We start from the raw sequence: 14,349 nt of genomic DNA on the forward strand, positions 1-14,349 counted from the left end.
AGAGCCAATTCTCTTTTAATGATAAAGAAAGGGAAGTTTAATCTTTTTGGAAATTCATTTACTAATTCGATATGATTTAAGCAATTCAAGATATCAATATGATTACAAATATTCCAAGTATAGCATGCTTTTGGGTCCTAGACTACCCGGACTTAAACATAATAGTAGCTACGCACGGACTCTCGTCACCTAGTGCGCATGTATCCCCCACAAATAGAACCATATAACCAATTATTTCACCTATGGGGACAATTCCCTCTTACAAGGTTAGAAAGGAGACCACCTCGCTCCGAAGTTCAATAACCGGCTTCCAAGCCCTTCTGACGACTCAAACCGATGCCCAACGCTCCAAAACTAGGCAAATAATGGGCAAACTAATAAAAATACACCCTAATAATTATAACAATTCAATTTATATAAAATCCCAACTCCGGTAGAAAAGTTGACGAAATGGCCCCCAGGCCCACGTGCCCGGATTCCGAAAATTTTCAAAGATAAAATTTTTCCATAATCCCACGAACTCAAATATATAATTTGCCCTCAATTTCATGGGCAAAATCATGGTTAAAATCCAAGAATACCAAATTTCTAGGTTTTCCTCATAATCCCAAATTCATACAAATTTCCATGTCCAAATGCGCATATAATCATGTAATTAACTCAAAACTAGCATAAATTACTTACCTTATGCTTGGTAGTGAAAATGGCACCTCAAAGTTGCTCCAAAATCAGCTCTAATGGAAGAAATGGGGTTGAAATGAACCCAACCCCCGATTTAAAAGAACCTCACTGCCTCCAGCATTTTCGCACCTGCAGTCACTTGACCGCTTCTACAGTTCCGCAGGTGCGACCTACATCCGCTTCTGCAGTCCTCCTCAAAGTCTTCAACTTGCGCATTTGGGCTTCTCCTTCCGCAGGTGCGGTCCCTCATCTACGGCAAAATGACCGCATCTGTGGTCCCAGCCTAGCCAGTCCATTTCCACTTCTGCAACACAAATGTCGCTTCTACGGCTCCGCACCTGCGGCCCAAGCCTCGCAGGTGCGGTTACACTAGAAGGTAGCTACTTCATTTCTTCTTTAAATTCCAAATTTGATCTGCTAACCATCTGAAACACACTCGGGGCCCCCAGGACCCCATTCAATCACACCAACCAGTCCCATAACACATTACGAACTTGCTCGACGCCTCAATTCATATCAAACCATGCTAAAATCATGAATTGCCTTGCAATCCAAGTTTAATGAACTTTAGAATTTCAGACCTCTACATTCGATGTCGAAACCTATCAAATCACGTCTGATTGAACTCAAATTTTGCACACAAGTCATATTCAACATTAAGGAACTAGTCCAACTTCCAGAACCGGAATCCGACCCCAATATCAAAAAGTCCACTTCCGGTCAAACTTCCCAAAAACCTTTAAGTTTTCAACTTTAGCCAAATGACTCCAAATTGACCCACAAACCTCTGAATTCACTTCCGATCGCGCTCCCAACACCAGAATTACCATACGGAGCTATTCCCAGACTCAGAATCGCAAACGTACATCGATAACACTAAAATTCTTCCAGAAATGCTAACTACCACAATAGGTGCCGAAACATTTCCGGGTCTTCCAAAACCCGATCCGGACATATGCCCAAGTTCCAAATCATCATACAAACCTGTTGGGACCTTCGAAACTCGATTCTGAGGTTGTTTACTCAAAAATCCAATCTTAGTCACTTCTACCAATTTAAAGCATCCGAATTGAGAACTCTCTTTCCAAATCAACTCTGAACTTCTCAAAATTCAATTTTGACCCCGTATACAAGTCATAATACTTGAAGTTAAGCTGCTCATGGCTTCAAACTGCTGAACAATATGATAGAGCTCAAAATGACCGGTTGGGTCGTTACAGGTTTATTCGGCCTAGTGTGTCACCTTGGGGTGCACATGTTCTATTTGTGAAGAAGAAGGATGGCACGATGAGGATGTGCATTGATTACAGGAAGTTGAACAAAGTTACAATCAAGAACAAGTATCCTTTGCCTCATATTAATGATTTATTTGACCAGCTTCAGGGAGCGAGAGTGTTCTCCAAGATTCATCTCCGATCAGGGTATCACCAGTTGAAGATTAGGGACTTGGATATTCTTAAGACAACCTTCCAAACCTAATATGGTCATTATGAGTTTCTTGTGATGTCTTTCGTGCTAACCAATGGCCCAGCAACGTTCATACATTTGATAAACAACGTATTTCGGCCTTATCACGACTCATTCATTATTGTATTCATTGATGATATTCTGGTATACTCGCATAGTCAGGAGGAGCACGCGAAGCATTTGAGAGTTGAGTTGCAAAGATTGAGGGAGGAGAATATTTATCCAAAGTTCTCCAAGTGTGAGTTTTGGCTCAGTTTAGTGGCTTTCTTGGGGAACGTGGTGTCTAGTGAGGGTATTCAGGTTGATCCGAAGAAGATAAAGGTAGTTTAGAGTTGGCCTAAACCATCTTCAGCCATAGAGATTCGCAACTTTCTTGGTTTGGCGGGTTATTACCGTCGGTTCATTTAGGGATTTTCATCTATTGCATCGCCCTTGACCAAATTAACTCAAACGGGTTCTCCATTCAGGTGGTCGAATGGGTGTAAGGAGAGCTTTCAGAAGCTCAAGACTACCTTAACTACAACTCCAGTATTAGTTTTGCCATCAACTTCAGGTTCATATACCGTATATTGTGATGCTTCGAGAGTTGGTATTGGGTGTGTGTTGATGTAGGAGGGTAGAGTGATTGCTTATGCTTCTCGTCAGTTGAAGCCTCATGAGAAGAACTACCCTGTTCATGACATAGAGTTGGCTGCCATTGTTCACACGTTAAAGATTTGGAGGCATTATCTTTATGGTGTGTCTTGTGTGGTGTTTACTGATCATCGTTGCCTCCAACACTTGTTCAAGCAGAAAGATCTCAATTTGAGGCATCGGAGATGGCTGGAGGTGCTAGAGGATTATGATTTCACTATCTTGTATCATCTGGGAAAGGCCAATGTAGTGGTCGATGCCTGGAGTAGGAAGGAGGTAAGTATGGGCAGTTTGGCATATATTCCTGTTCGGGAGAGACCTCTTATAGTTGATGCTCAGGCCTTGGCCAATCGGTTCGTGAGGTTGGACATTTTAGAGCCTAGTCGGGTATTAGCTTGTGTGGTTTCTCGGTCTTCCTTGTTTGATCGCATCAGAGAGCGCCAGTATGATGATCCTCATTTGCTTGTCCTCAAGGAAAGAGTTCAGCATAACGATGCTATAGATGTAACTATTGATGATGATGGGGTATTGAGGATATAGGGCTAGATATGTGTGACCAATGTAGATGGGCTTCGGGACTTGATTCTGGAGGAGGCCCATAGCTCGCAGCATTCCATCCATCCGGGTGCCGCAAAGATGTATCGAGATTTAAGGTAGCACTATTGGTAGAGGAGAATGAAGAATGATATTGTTGGATTTGTAGCCCGGTGTCTCAATTGTCAGTAGGTGAAATATGAGCATCAAATACCGGGTGGCTTGCTTCAGCGGTTAGATATTCCAGAGTGGAAGTGGGAGCGGATCATCATGGATTTCGTAGTTGGGCTCCCATGGACTTTGAAGAAGTTCGATGCTATTTGGGTGTTGTGGATCGGCTGACCAAGTCCATGCACTTCATTCCTATGTGTACTACCTATTCTTTAGAGCGGTTAGCAGAGATTTATATTCGAGAGATTGTTCGCCTACATGGGGTTCCAGTTTCCATCATTTCAGATAGGGGTACTCAGTTCACCTCACAGTTTTAGAGGGCCGTGCAGCGAGAGTTGGGTACTCAGGTTGAGTTGAGAACAACTTTTCACCCTCGAATGAACGGGCAGTCTGAGCACACTATTCAGATATTGGAGGACATGTTGCGCACTTGTGTCATTAATTTTGGAGGGTCATGGGATAAGTTTCTACCGCTCGCAGAGTTTGCTTATAACAACAGCTATCAGTCGAGTATCCAGATGGCTCCATATGAGGCTTTATATGGGAGATAGATTAGATCTCCAGTTGGTTGGTTTGAGCCGGGCGAGGCTAGGTTTTTGGGGACAGACTTAGTACAGGATGCTTTGGACAAGGTGAGAGTGATTCGGGAGAAACTTCATATAGCACAGTCGAGACAGAAGAGTTATTCTGACAAGAAGGTCTGTGATGTGTCTTACATGGTTGGGGAGATGGTTCTACTGAAGGTTTCACCCATGAAGGGTTTTATGAAATTTGGGAAGAAGGGTAAATTGAGTTCTCGGTTCATTGGTCCTTTTGAGGTGCTTTGGAGGATTGGGGAGGTGGCTTATGAGCTTTTTTTGCCACCCAGCTTGTCGAGTGTGCATCCGGTATTTCATGTTTCTATGCTCCGAAAGTATATTTGCGATCTGTCTCATGTTTTGAATTTCAACACGATTCAGTTAGACGGTGATTTGACTTATGATGTGGAGCCAATGGCTATTTTGGAGAGTCAGGTTCAAAAGTTGAGATCAAAGGATATAGCTTCAGTGAAAGTGAAGTGGAGAGGTCGACCCGTGGATGAGGCTACCTGGGAGACCAGGTGGGAGATGCGGAGCAGATATCCTCACCTATTTGAGGCTTCAAGTATGTTTCTTGACTCGTTCGAGGATGAACGTTTGTTTAATAGGGGGAGGATGTAAGGACTCAGTCGGTTGTTTCATGAGTTACCGCTTCGTTTCCCCCATTTTCTGCTTCTTTATGTGTTGTTCAGCTGTATTTCATTGCATCATGTTGGTTAGTTTGGGTTCAAAGTGGTTTCATAGAGGAATGAGACACTTAGTCTCTTAAGTTGGCCTTTTAGTTGGAAAAGTCAACCAAAAGTTGACTTGAGAGTAAATGATCTCGAAATTTAATTTTTATGGTTCAAATAGCTTCGTTAGGTGATTTGGGACTTAGGAGAGTGATCTTAATGTATTTTGGAGGCACGTGGTAGATTTAGGCTTGAATTGGCGAAATTGGAATTTTGGCATTTTCCGGTTGGTGGTGAAAATTTTGATATCGGGGTCGGAATGGAATTCTGGAAATTGGAGTAGGTCGGTTGTGTCATTTGTGATGTGTGTGCAAAATTTAAGGTCATTCGGGTGAGGTTTAATAGACTTTTGGATCGTTTGCGAAATTCGGATGTTTTGGAATCCTTAAGCTTGAATCCGAGGGTGATTTGGTGTTTCGGCGTTGTTTTGAGTATTCCGGGGATTGGTACAAATTTGAATAGTAGTATATGACTTGTTAGTATTTTTTATTGAGGTCTCGGGGGCCTCAGGATGAATTTGGAAGGTTGACAGGAAGTTTTGAATTGAAGCTGAGCAGCTTCAACTGCACATCCTGTCATAACCGCACCTGCGGATTGGGGACCGCAGGTGCGGTGTCGCAGATGCGTGGAGGAGGTCGCAGAAGTGGTTGTGGTCAAATGGAGTTGGATCGCAGGTGCGGAGCTTCTAGCGTACTTGCGGGGCCGCAAGTGCGAGGTTCTAACCGTAGATACGGAAGTTGGCCCTTAAGTGAAAATCGCAGGTGCGGTTATTTTGACTGCAGAAGCAGTCTGCAGGTGCGATAATTAGTCCGTAGGTACGAAATACCTGGGCAAAAACTATATAAGCCTTCCTTTACGATTTTAAGCCTTGTTCCACCATTTTTGAGACGGGTTGAGAGCTTTTTGAGAGGATTTGAAGAGGGATTCAAGGAATAAAGCTTGGAGGTAAGATTTTTGAACCCAATACTCAATTCTATGGCATTATCTTACCGATTTGGCTTGAAATTATTGGAAATTAAGGGTTAAAATTGGAGAATTAGGGCTTGGTATTGAAGAGTTTCCATTGGGGATTTTGGGGTCCGATTTTGATGTTCTTGGTATGTATATGTTACACCCCGCAATATTACGTCCCGCAGTATTATATTACGAAAATGTTATGCTTTGCAGTAATATGTTATGATGATGTCACCCTCTACAGTAATATATTACGATGATGTTACGTCCTGCAGTAGTAAGTTACGACAATGTTCTACCCAGTAGTATTACATTACGGTGATGTTACGCTTCGTAGTAATAAGTTACGACAGTGTTGCACCCTGAAGTATTGTACGTTGAATTTGTCGTAAGGTGATTGACATCAGTCCAAGGAAAAGATTATTTTGGGATTATAAGGATCATAAGTAATGAGTAAATTCGTGAAGGTGAAAGGGTAAGTGAATCGAAGGAAATAAATTTCGTCGAAGTTTGGCATTTTAAGATAAAATATGGCCGAACAAAAATACCCGATATTTATGGACTAGTACTAGACAAGGTAGCACATGGCCATGATAGTAAGAGATATAAGGTACGTTAAAAGTGAGTAGTATTTTCAGTAAGTGGGAATAATTTTCAATTTTTCGGGCTATTGTTTAATTACCGGATAACAGAACATTACCCAATTAACTAATAAGCGGACAATTTTTTTTTAATCAATTACATTAAAAGAAACGTGGCAATCCCCTTGTTGGTATAAGGTGATTCATCACTCACCTTTACATCACAAGCTAAATTACAAGGTCATGTCTTATCAAATAAAGATTGCTGAGCTTTTAGAATGGATAAGATTAATTCATTCAAAAGGGAAACAACAAAATATACATTCTGTTGCCTTAAACCAAACCAAAAAAAACGTGACCGGAGCAAGGTTCATTTTTTGGAAATTTCTTTCTTAAAGACTCATTAACAAGTAAAGTTAAGGATTCTTCTTTAAAGAATGGAAATTCAGTTACTAAATTTCATATAGAAAACGTAGAAGATAGAGGCTTGTTCGTTTATTTGGATCAAAAGAGCAGAAGCAATTTCGTCCAAAGGCTTCAACGAAATCCAAAGCCAAATTTCGTGTATAAATTTCAAAGGAGCAAGAACAATTTCGTTCAAGAATTTCGCAGAAACAAGTATGTTAAGGCTATCCCTTCTTTCTTTTGGCATGATCCATATGATACAAACAAAACGTGCAAATGCACAAATTCCATATATGACCCTATTCATAGAAGTATTAGAAGTGCCTATGTTCTTGAATTTCCATATGTCTTATTATTCCATCGTCTGTTCATGAGTCTCAGAAGATACATAAAATGATTTTATGATATTAATCAGAGGTATAATGGTCTTATGACGTACCGAGAGATTTTGTTATCATATTTCATATGCATTTCATGCATTTATACATGTACATTGACCCATGACTCAGACGGCATTATATACGCGTATATATGTATATATATGTATATATATGTATATGGGATATGGGAAAAGGTTACGGCGTTATATACGCACCACCACCTGATCTACTGGTATATGATAATGATGTTGCCCACAGTAGCTGAAATATAATTCAAACGGCATTATATACGTGTATATATGTATATATTTGAATGGAGTTATATACGCATATATATGTATGTATTCAAACGGCGTTATATACACGTATATATGTATGTATATATATGTACATGGGATATGGGAAAGGTTATGGCGTTATATACGCACCACCACCTGATCAGCTAGTATACGATGATGATTTTGCCCATAGTGGCCGGTATGATATAATGGAATGCCCTCGGAGGCTGATGATGTTATGAAACATGTACCTATGCACGACATGACATTCATACGCACATGCATGATGCTAAAAGTAATTTATGATTTACAAAGTTATTCAGACTTGCAGGTTGAGTCATGTACTCTATATTTCTTCCATGTCTCTGATGTACTTACTTATGTGCCTTACATACTCGGTACATTATTTGTACTGACGTCCCTTTTGCTTGGGGATGCTGTGTTTCATGCCCGCAGGTCCCGATAGAGAGGTCGAGAGCCCTCTAAGTAGGCTATCAGCTCAGCGGAAGATGTTGGTGCGCTCCATTTGCTTCGGAGTTGCTTGTTTGGTTAGTATTATTTAGACGTGTATTGTTTGGTATGGCGGGACTCTATCCTGACCTCTATGACATTTATGTATTCTTAGAGGCTTGTAGACATATGTCGTATACGTGAAAGATTGTACGGCCTTGTCGGCCTATGTTTGAGTTTATAAATGATTATATTGGCCTACTAGGCCCGTATGTCACGTGTATATAATGATGTAATAAGAAAGATACGCTGCGTTGGTACTCGGTTGAGTAAGATACCGATGGCCCGTTGTGGCCCATCGGTTTGGGTCGTGACAAAAGTGGTATCAGAGAAGTTCTGTCCTAGGGAGTCTACAAGCCGTGTCTAGTAGAGTCTTGTTTATGGGTGTGTCATGTACCACACTTATAAGCAGGAGGCTACAGAGAATTTAGGATTGCCACTTTTTTTTCTTATTCTAGATCGTGTGGTGGAGCTCATTTGTAAGAATTCAAATTCCAAAATTCTATTTTATTCGTAATAAGACGATATCTAAAGAAGGTTGGAAAGAGATATGGTTGTAGAAGAGTTGAGTCAGAGGACTTGGATTTTTGTATAATGTCTATGATAAGTAAATGTGTGGTCTTTGGCAGATCATGGGTGTACTGAAAGGTGTAAGCTTCCTGATAAGAAGCCTTAAGGTAAGAATACTTATCCACCTTTATGGTGAAAGACAATGAGAGATTAAGAAAAAGATAAATACAAGTTTCAACAAGCAAAAGAAGCAAGATGAAGAAGGGTACGGGGCGCCTAGTTATTGAAGATTATCAGTATTACAGTTTCGGGAAAAAAATATAAGCATTAAGAGTTACCCTCAACAGTAACATAGGTATGTACAATTGGCCGCACCCATCTCAGTTATGCCCTATGGGGGGTAACATGTATAGTTAAGAGGAAGATGTGATATAAAGATCTGGCTAGGGTTAGAGTAACCCAAATTGGTAAATGGATTACTTTCATTTGTTGGCATTTTCGAAGGGTATTACAAATGTGCCAATAGATCTTCTTGTGAGACATCCAGATAGTGCACCCTAGAATATTACGATTAGATGTGAATACTAGCGTTCAGAAGATATAAAAGCTTGGATGGGATAAATATTACCTTAAGTGAGGCTCTCATCCCTAGTAGAGCGAGGATGTTGAGCAACCCAAAGAGACATTGGATGGAGCAATGGAAGCTAAAAGCAAAAGAATTTCGTATTGAAGTTTTCACAAGAAAAGGGATATGCAGAAATATTAGCATAGTAATGAGACGAGAGATAAGGAAGCATTATGAATAAGGTGTGATACATGGATGAAAACGGTAGAGCGTTACAGAACCTATAGTCAAATGAAGGAAAAGACGAAATGTGATGGGCCTTAAGACAACAAAGGAGTATAGGCCATAAGTTTATATCCTCATTTCGAGAAATAAGTTCGTGATTCTAATGTGATTACCAGAAGGGAGAATTAAACCCAAGAATAATAGAAATCAGTATGGACAGGTGAACAAGATAAACTAAATATGAATAAGGAATTGAGTGATTTGATGATAGTCAGCATCATGAGAATTGCAGATTGCATTCCGGCAATAAAAGAATGGACAACAGAAGAAGATCCATGATGAGTTCAGAAAATGGTCATTCAGGGAGATGCTTCCCTAAAGCAAGCAGTGTAAGCAAAGTTAAGTTTAAGAGACTGTATGTGCCAGTTACACTAAGTGTCACCATCACGAGCGAGGGATTTTGTTATCCTTGGTACAAAAGGATTACCACAAGGTGAGTAAGGGTCATTGATAATGTGAGAGGACGCCAAAGATGAAGAGGAAAAACATCTATAGGCAAGTCGTCATAGCTCCAAATCTTAGTACACTCCTAAAGGGAGGAATATGGAGTAATGTGGCATTAAGTCAGAATTAAGTGGTTCTAGTAACTATGGAATGGGTAAAGGAAGAATGTGATAAATGAAAGACAAATGAGATGGCACTTATCCAAATCTTATAGATACGCTACGATTCAAGAATATTGTGTAAACACGATGTCAAGGAGAGAAAGTAAAGGTTCCTGCCCGAGATGTTGTTAATAAATAAGGAGCTAGTGCGAAACATAAGTTAAAACAAAGTAAATAACCCAAGAAAGATTACTAGGAATATCGATATGAGAATGGGTCAACGAGTAGTTAATAATTGGTTAGGAAGATCCCAGTTATGGCTAAATAGGAAGTTACAGACGAGTCATCAGATCTTGTAAGATAAACATAGTAGAACCCAACATGGAGAATTCAGCCTCAAAGAATATCATTATTATACTTTAGATATATTCAAACAAGAGTCGGGATAGTTAAAGGTACCGTATGAGTGTTACAGGAATAAAAGAATGTGCCACTGGAAAGACAGTCAAGATATCAGTTCAGAAGCAACCATACAAGTACAAGGGCATGGAAGTAAGCAACTACGGAAGATTATAGTCAAGTAAGGACATAAAAAAGCTCCATAATAAGCTCACAGCTTTACGAGAGTCAAGGGTTCTCCCTAAGTACTACAACGAAAGACTAGCTGAGGAGATAAGAAAGAAGGCTTCAACCTAAGCACAACGACCTAAAGAGGAAATGGCCGTGTAACAACAATCTCGCAATAACATTGTAAGCATTCCAAAGTAAAGTGGCACCTACCATGGCTAATGAACGGGAAGTAAGAGTTAAAAGTAATATTCGAGATCATATGAGTTGTATAAAAACTCTGACAAGTATGGGCACTAAGATAAATTAAGTATGGACGCATCGAGGGGGCAGAAGGACCAGGAAAAGTAATAGATTACGTTGAAAAAAAGCTAAGATGGAACAAAAGAATTATTTGATCAATGATCCGGAGTTAGTACGTTATGGATGCACTCAAGATTTTGGAGCATTATCCAGGCAGCATATTTGTTAACAATCATACAGCCATAAAAGACTCCGGAATAGGTTAAAAGAAAGAATTAAGCCCAGGGCATAAACAAAGGATTGAATTATTAGAAGATTGTATCATGGATATTCCATAGCGCCCGTAAAAGTCTAAGGTAATAACTGATACCATGAGCCACAGATCGGAAGATAGCTTAAGCCTACGTAAAGGCTGATCAGAAGGAAGAGGAAACTAAAGAATTACATCACCTAAGTAAATCAGAAGTCTAATTATTGGACCTAGAAAAATTATAGGAGTTGTGCTGGAGAACATGACAAAATCACTCTTAATATCAGATGTTCAAGAGAAATAACACAACAACCATAATCTATAATAGCTCTACAAGGAAGCCAACTAGAAGAAGTACCAGCCTCATAAGAAGTCAGTACGAAGCTCCCATCGGATTGTGTATGTACCAGAGGTGCGAGTATTATAATAGAACTTCAAGTTATGGATGTGAATTACGCCTAGGTGGAAGGGAGGTTATAAAGGAGATAAAAGATATGATACGAGATTTTAAGTAAGTAAGTTAAAAGTGAACAACGTACGAGATACTCAAATGTAGAAAGTCATGAATAGTCAATATTTTGGATAGAAGGCTATAAGCACGGGAGTCCAATAACCGTGAATGATAGCGGCATCGTCGGCGGCATGTCTTCCAGCCTATGATTTCTAAGTACTGAGAGACTTAGTTAAGAGAGTAGAGAAAACTTGGAGACGATGTGATGTCTCACTTGAAATTCTAGAATAACATAAGAAAATCTATGGTGCAAGCAAGTTAAAGGAAAGTTTATATATGAATATGTATAGGTCGCAAGCTAAAGTATGGTAGAGCGATAAAATTTTAAGGAAACATCAGTAAGGATGAGGAAAGGCACGTGAAAAGGTGACAAGAATAGATAAGTCCTCAGGATTAAGTCCATGAAAAGAAGAGAGATAATAGTTTCTCTAAGTTATTGAAAGTTCAGTATAGCCTGAATGAACTCAAAGGAATCTAAGATTAATAGCATTTAGAAAGAATGAAATGCTGACCTAGTAATAAAATAAGGGTATAATTGTGACAGATAAAGGATGACGTTTGGGCCTTTGTTTGAATAATGATTTGTAAAAAAAAGAGAAGAAGAAAATAGAAGAAGAGAATGAGAAAAGATTTCGCTGGCGGCACGAAATTAAGATACTCCATAAGGTGAATCACATTGAGACGCTATGAAATATAATTATGGAAATCACTTCAAATATTCCTCAATACAACGTAAGCCCTAGCGGTAATATATTACGTAAGAAATTTCAAGTTATCAATGGATGATTGTAGATCAACGTTGAGGTGAATCAACAATGGATGGGTAAAATTTATAAAGTATAGATGAGATTGGGCCATCAGTCTTAAGATGGACAGTAATGAAGAAGCGTTAAAGGACTTAGCTCTATGCATATAGGATAAGCAACGAGAGTAACCTGGAATTCAGTAGCAGACCTCACTAATGATAAATCGAAGTAAGAATTATGGTAGTATGGCCTACGTAGATGTAGTAAAGCTAATGACTCCAAAGGGACAACTTAACATAATTTTGTATATGTTAACAAAGTGAAGCCTAGAGATTGGTTAAAAGTTGGAGGAAACAGAAGAGAAGAGTCGCATATGCGCACATACAAAGTTAGAGTCGTAAAGGCTGCATGATAGAAGGTAGCAACAGTTATGAGATTAGAAGGATTCCGACTTCAAGTCGTGGTGTGAGAAAGAGGCCTAAAGGGGGGAATACCCTAGCCTTTGGATTTAGTCATAGAACAATTGCCTAAATTGAAAGGGAAGTATTAAGGTATTCACAAGATCTATAAGTTATGAAAATGATAAGTGCATCGATCAACATTCGAGGACGAATGTTCCAAAGGGGGGAATAATGTTACACCCTGCAATATTACGTCAATATTACGTCCCGCGGTATTATATTGCGACAATGTTATACTTTGCAGTAATATGTTATGATGATGTCACCCTCTGCAGTAATATATGTCACACCTCCTTTTTCCTACACCCGAAGGAGTGTATAAGGGAGTTTTTCCAATCAAAGGACAATCGAAACGGGATTCGTTTATTTAAAGATTCAGAGTCGCTACTTGGGATAATTTATGGTGTCCCAAGTCACCGGTTCGAATCCCAAATCGAGGAAAAGATTGACTCTGTATTGTAGCCTGCGAACCAAAAATCCGGGTAAGGAATTTTGTTAACCCGGGAGAAGGTGTTTAGGCACTTCCGAATTCCGTGGTTCTAGCACGGTCGCTTAACAATTTATACTTGGCTTAAATTATTTAATTATGCATTTAGAAACTACATGCATTTTACCTTTACCGCTTTTAATTACGTGATTTACTCGTACTTAAAGAATTATCGAGTTACGCATACGTATACTCGTGTGGTTTGGCATATCAAGAGTCATGTCACGCGTACGTGTACACAATTCACAACACTTAATTTATTTAAAAAAAAAAACTTAGTCAAAGTCGCGCGGACGCGGACCTTAATTTATTTTGAAAAATTGTAATTATGTCACGCGAACATACACACAATCACGATGACTGATTTCTTAAGATCATATCTAAAAGCATACTATAGATTTGGTTTTGATGTAAATATGTGAAAGCAAGATTTTCATGGATCAACAGTGAGCCTTCCTCATCTTCGCATTATGGATTAAAATTTCAAAAAAAATTAAATACTTGCATTCTTAAGAACTATGTTAACAGAAAGCAAAAATATTACCACACAAAGCAACAAATTTTGCTAACATAGAAAACTGAGCAAAACATAAAAAAATGAAACTTTATAGTTTTTTGATATTAAAACAAAACTTCAAACAAGCTACCTAACGCACTTTATGGATTATATATCTTAAGCACATAATCTTTCTTCTCCCTTTTTAAAAAAAATATTCCTACCACATTACCACTTAGAAATTTTTCAACTTTCATGGATAAGCAATTTAAAAATTGTATACTCAGAGAGAAAAACTTTTCTTTACGTGAAAGAAACTTACCATAATCTTATAAAAGAAAATTAGTTAGTTTATGGTCTATTCACAAGAATGATTAGAAAAAAAATTAACTGATTTACGACTTAGGGATGCTATATAATTATTTCGCCCACGATTAACGATGTTCTATTATTATGAAAGTTTAGCCGAAGCTACGCGAACGTATACTCTGATTTATTTTTAAAGAAATCGTAACCGTGTCACGCGGATGTGTCCACAATCACGATAATATTTTAAACGGCCCTAAAGGTTTCTCTAGGAATATATATTATTTTACCTCTACATTATGAAATTAACACAAGAGTCATTTGTTACTAAGTGTCTAACTATGGCTTGCCCCAAATTTCCATTTTTTAAACTTAATTAATTACGAAAGAAAAGAAACCCCAGGAGTTCAACATATACTCAATGTTAAACCCGAACTGAATTTGCTATTAACAATCAAACAAACGAGGGAATTG

Source organism: Nicotiana sylvestris, chromosome 1 (genome assembly GCF_000393655.2).
Source record: "Nicotiana sylvestris chromosome 1, ASM39365v2, whole genome shotgun sequence".
Lineage (NCBI taxonomy): Eukaryota > Viridiplantae > Streptophyta > Magnoliopsida > Solanales > Solanaceae > Nicotiana > Nicotiana sylvestris.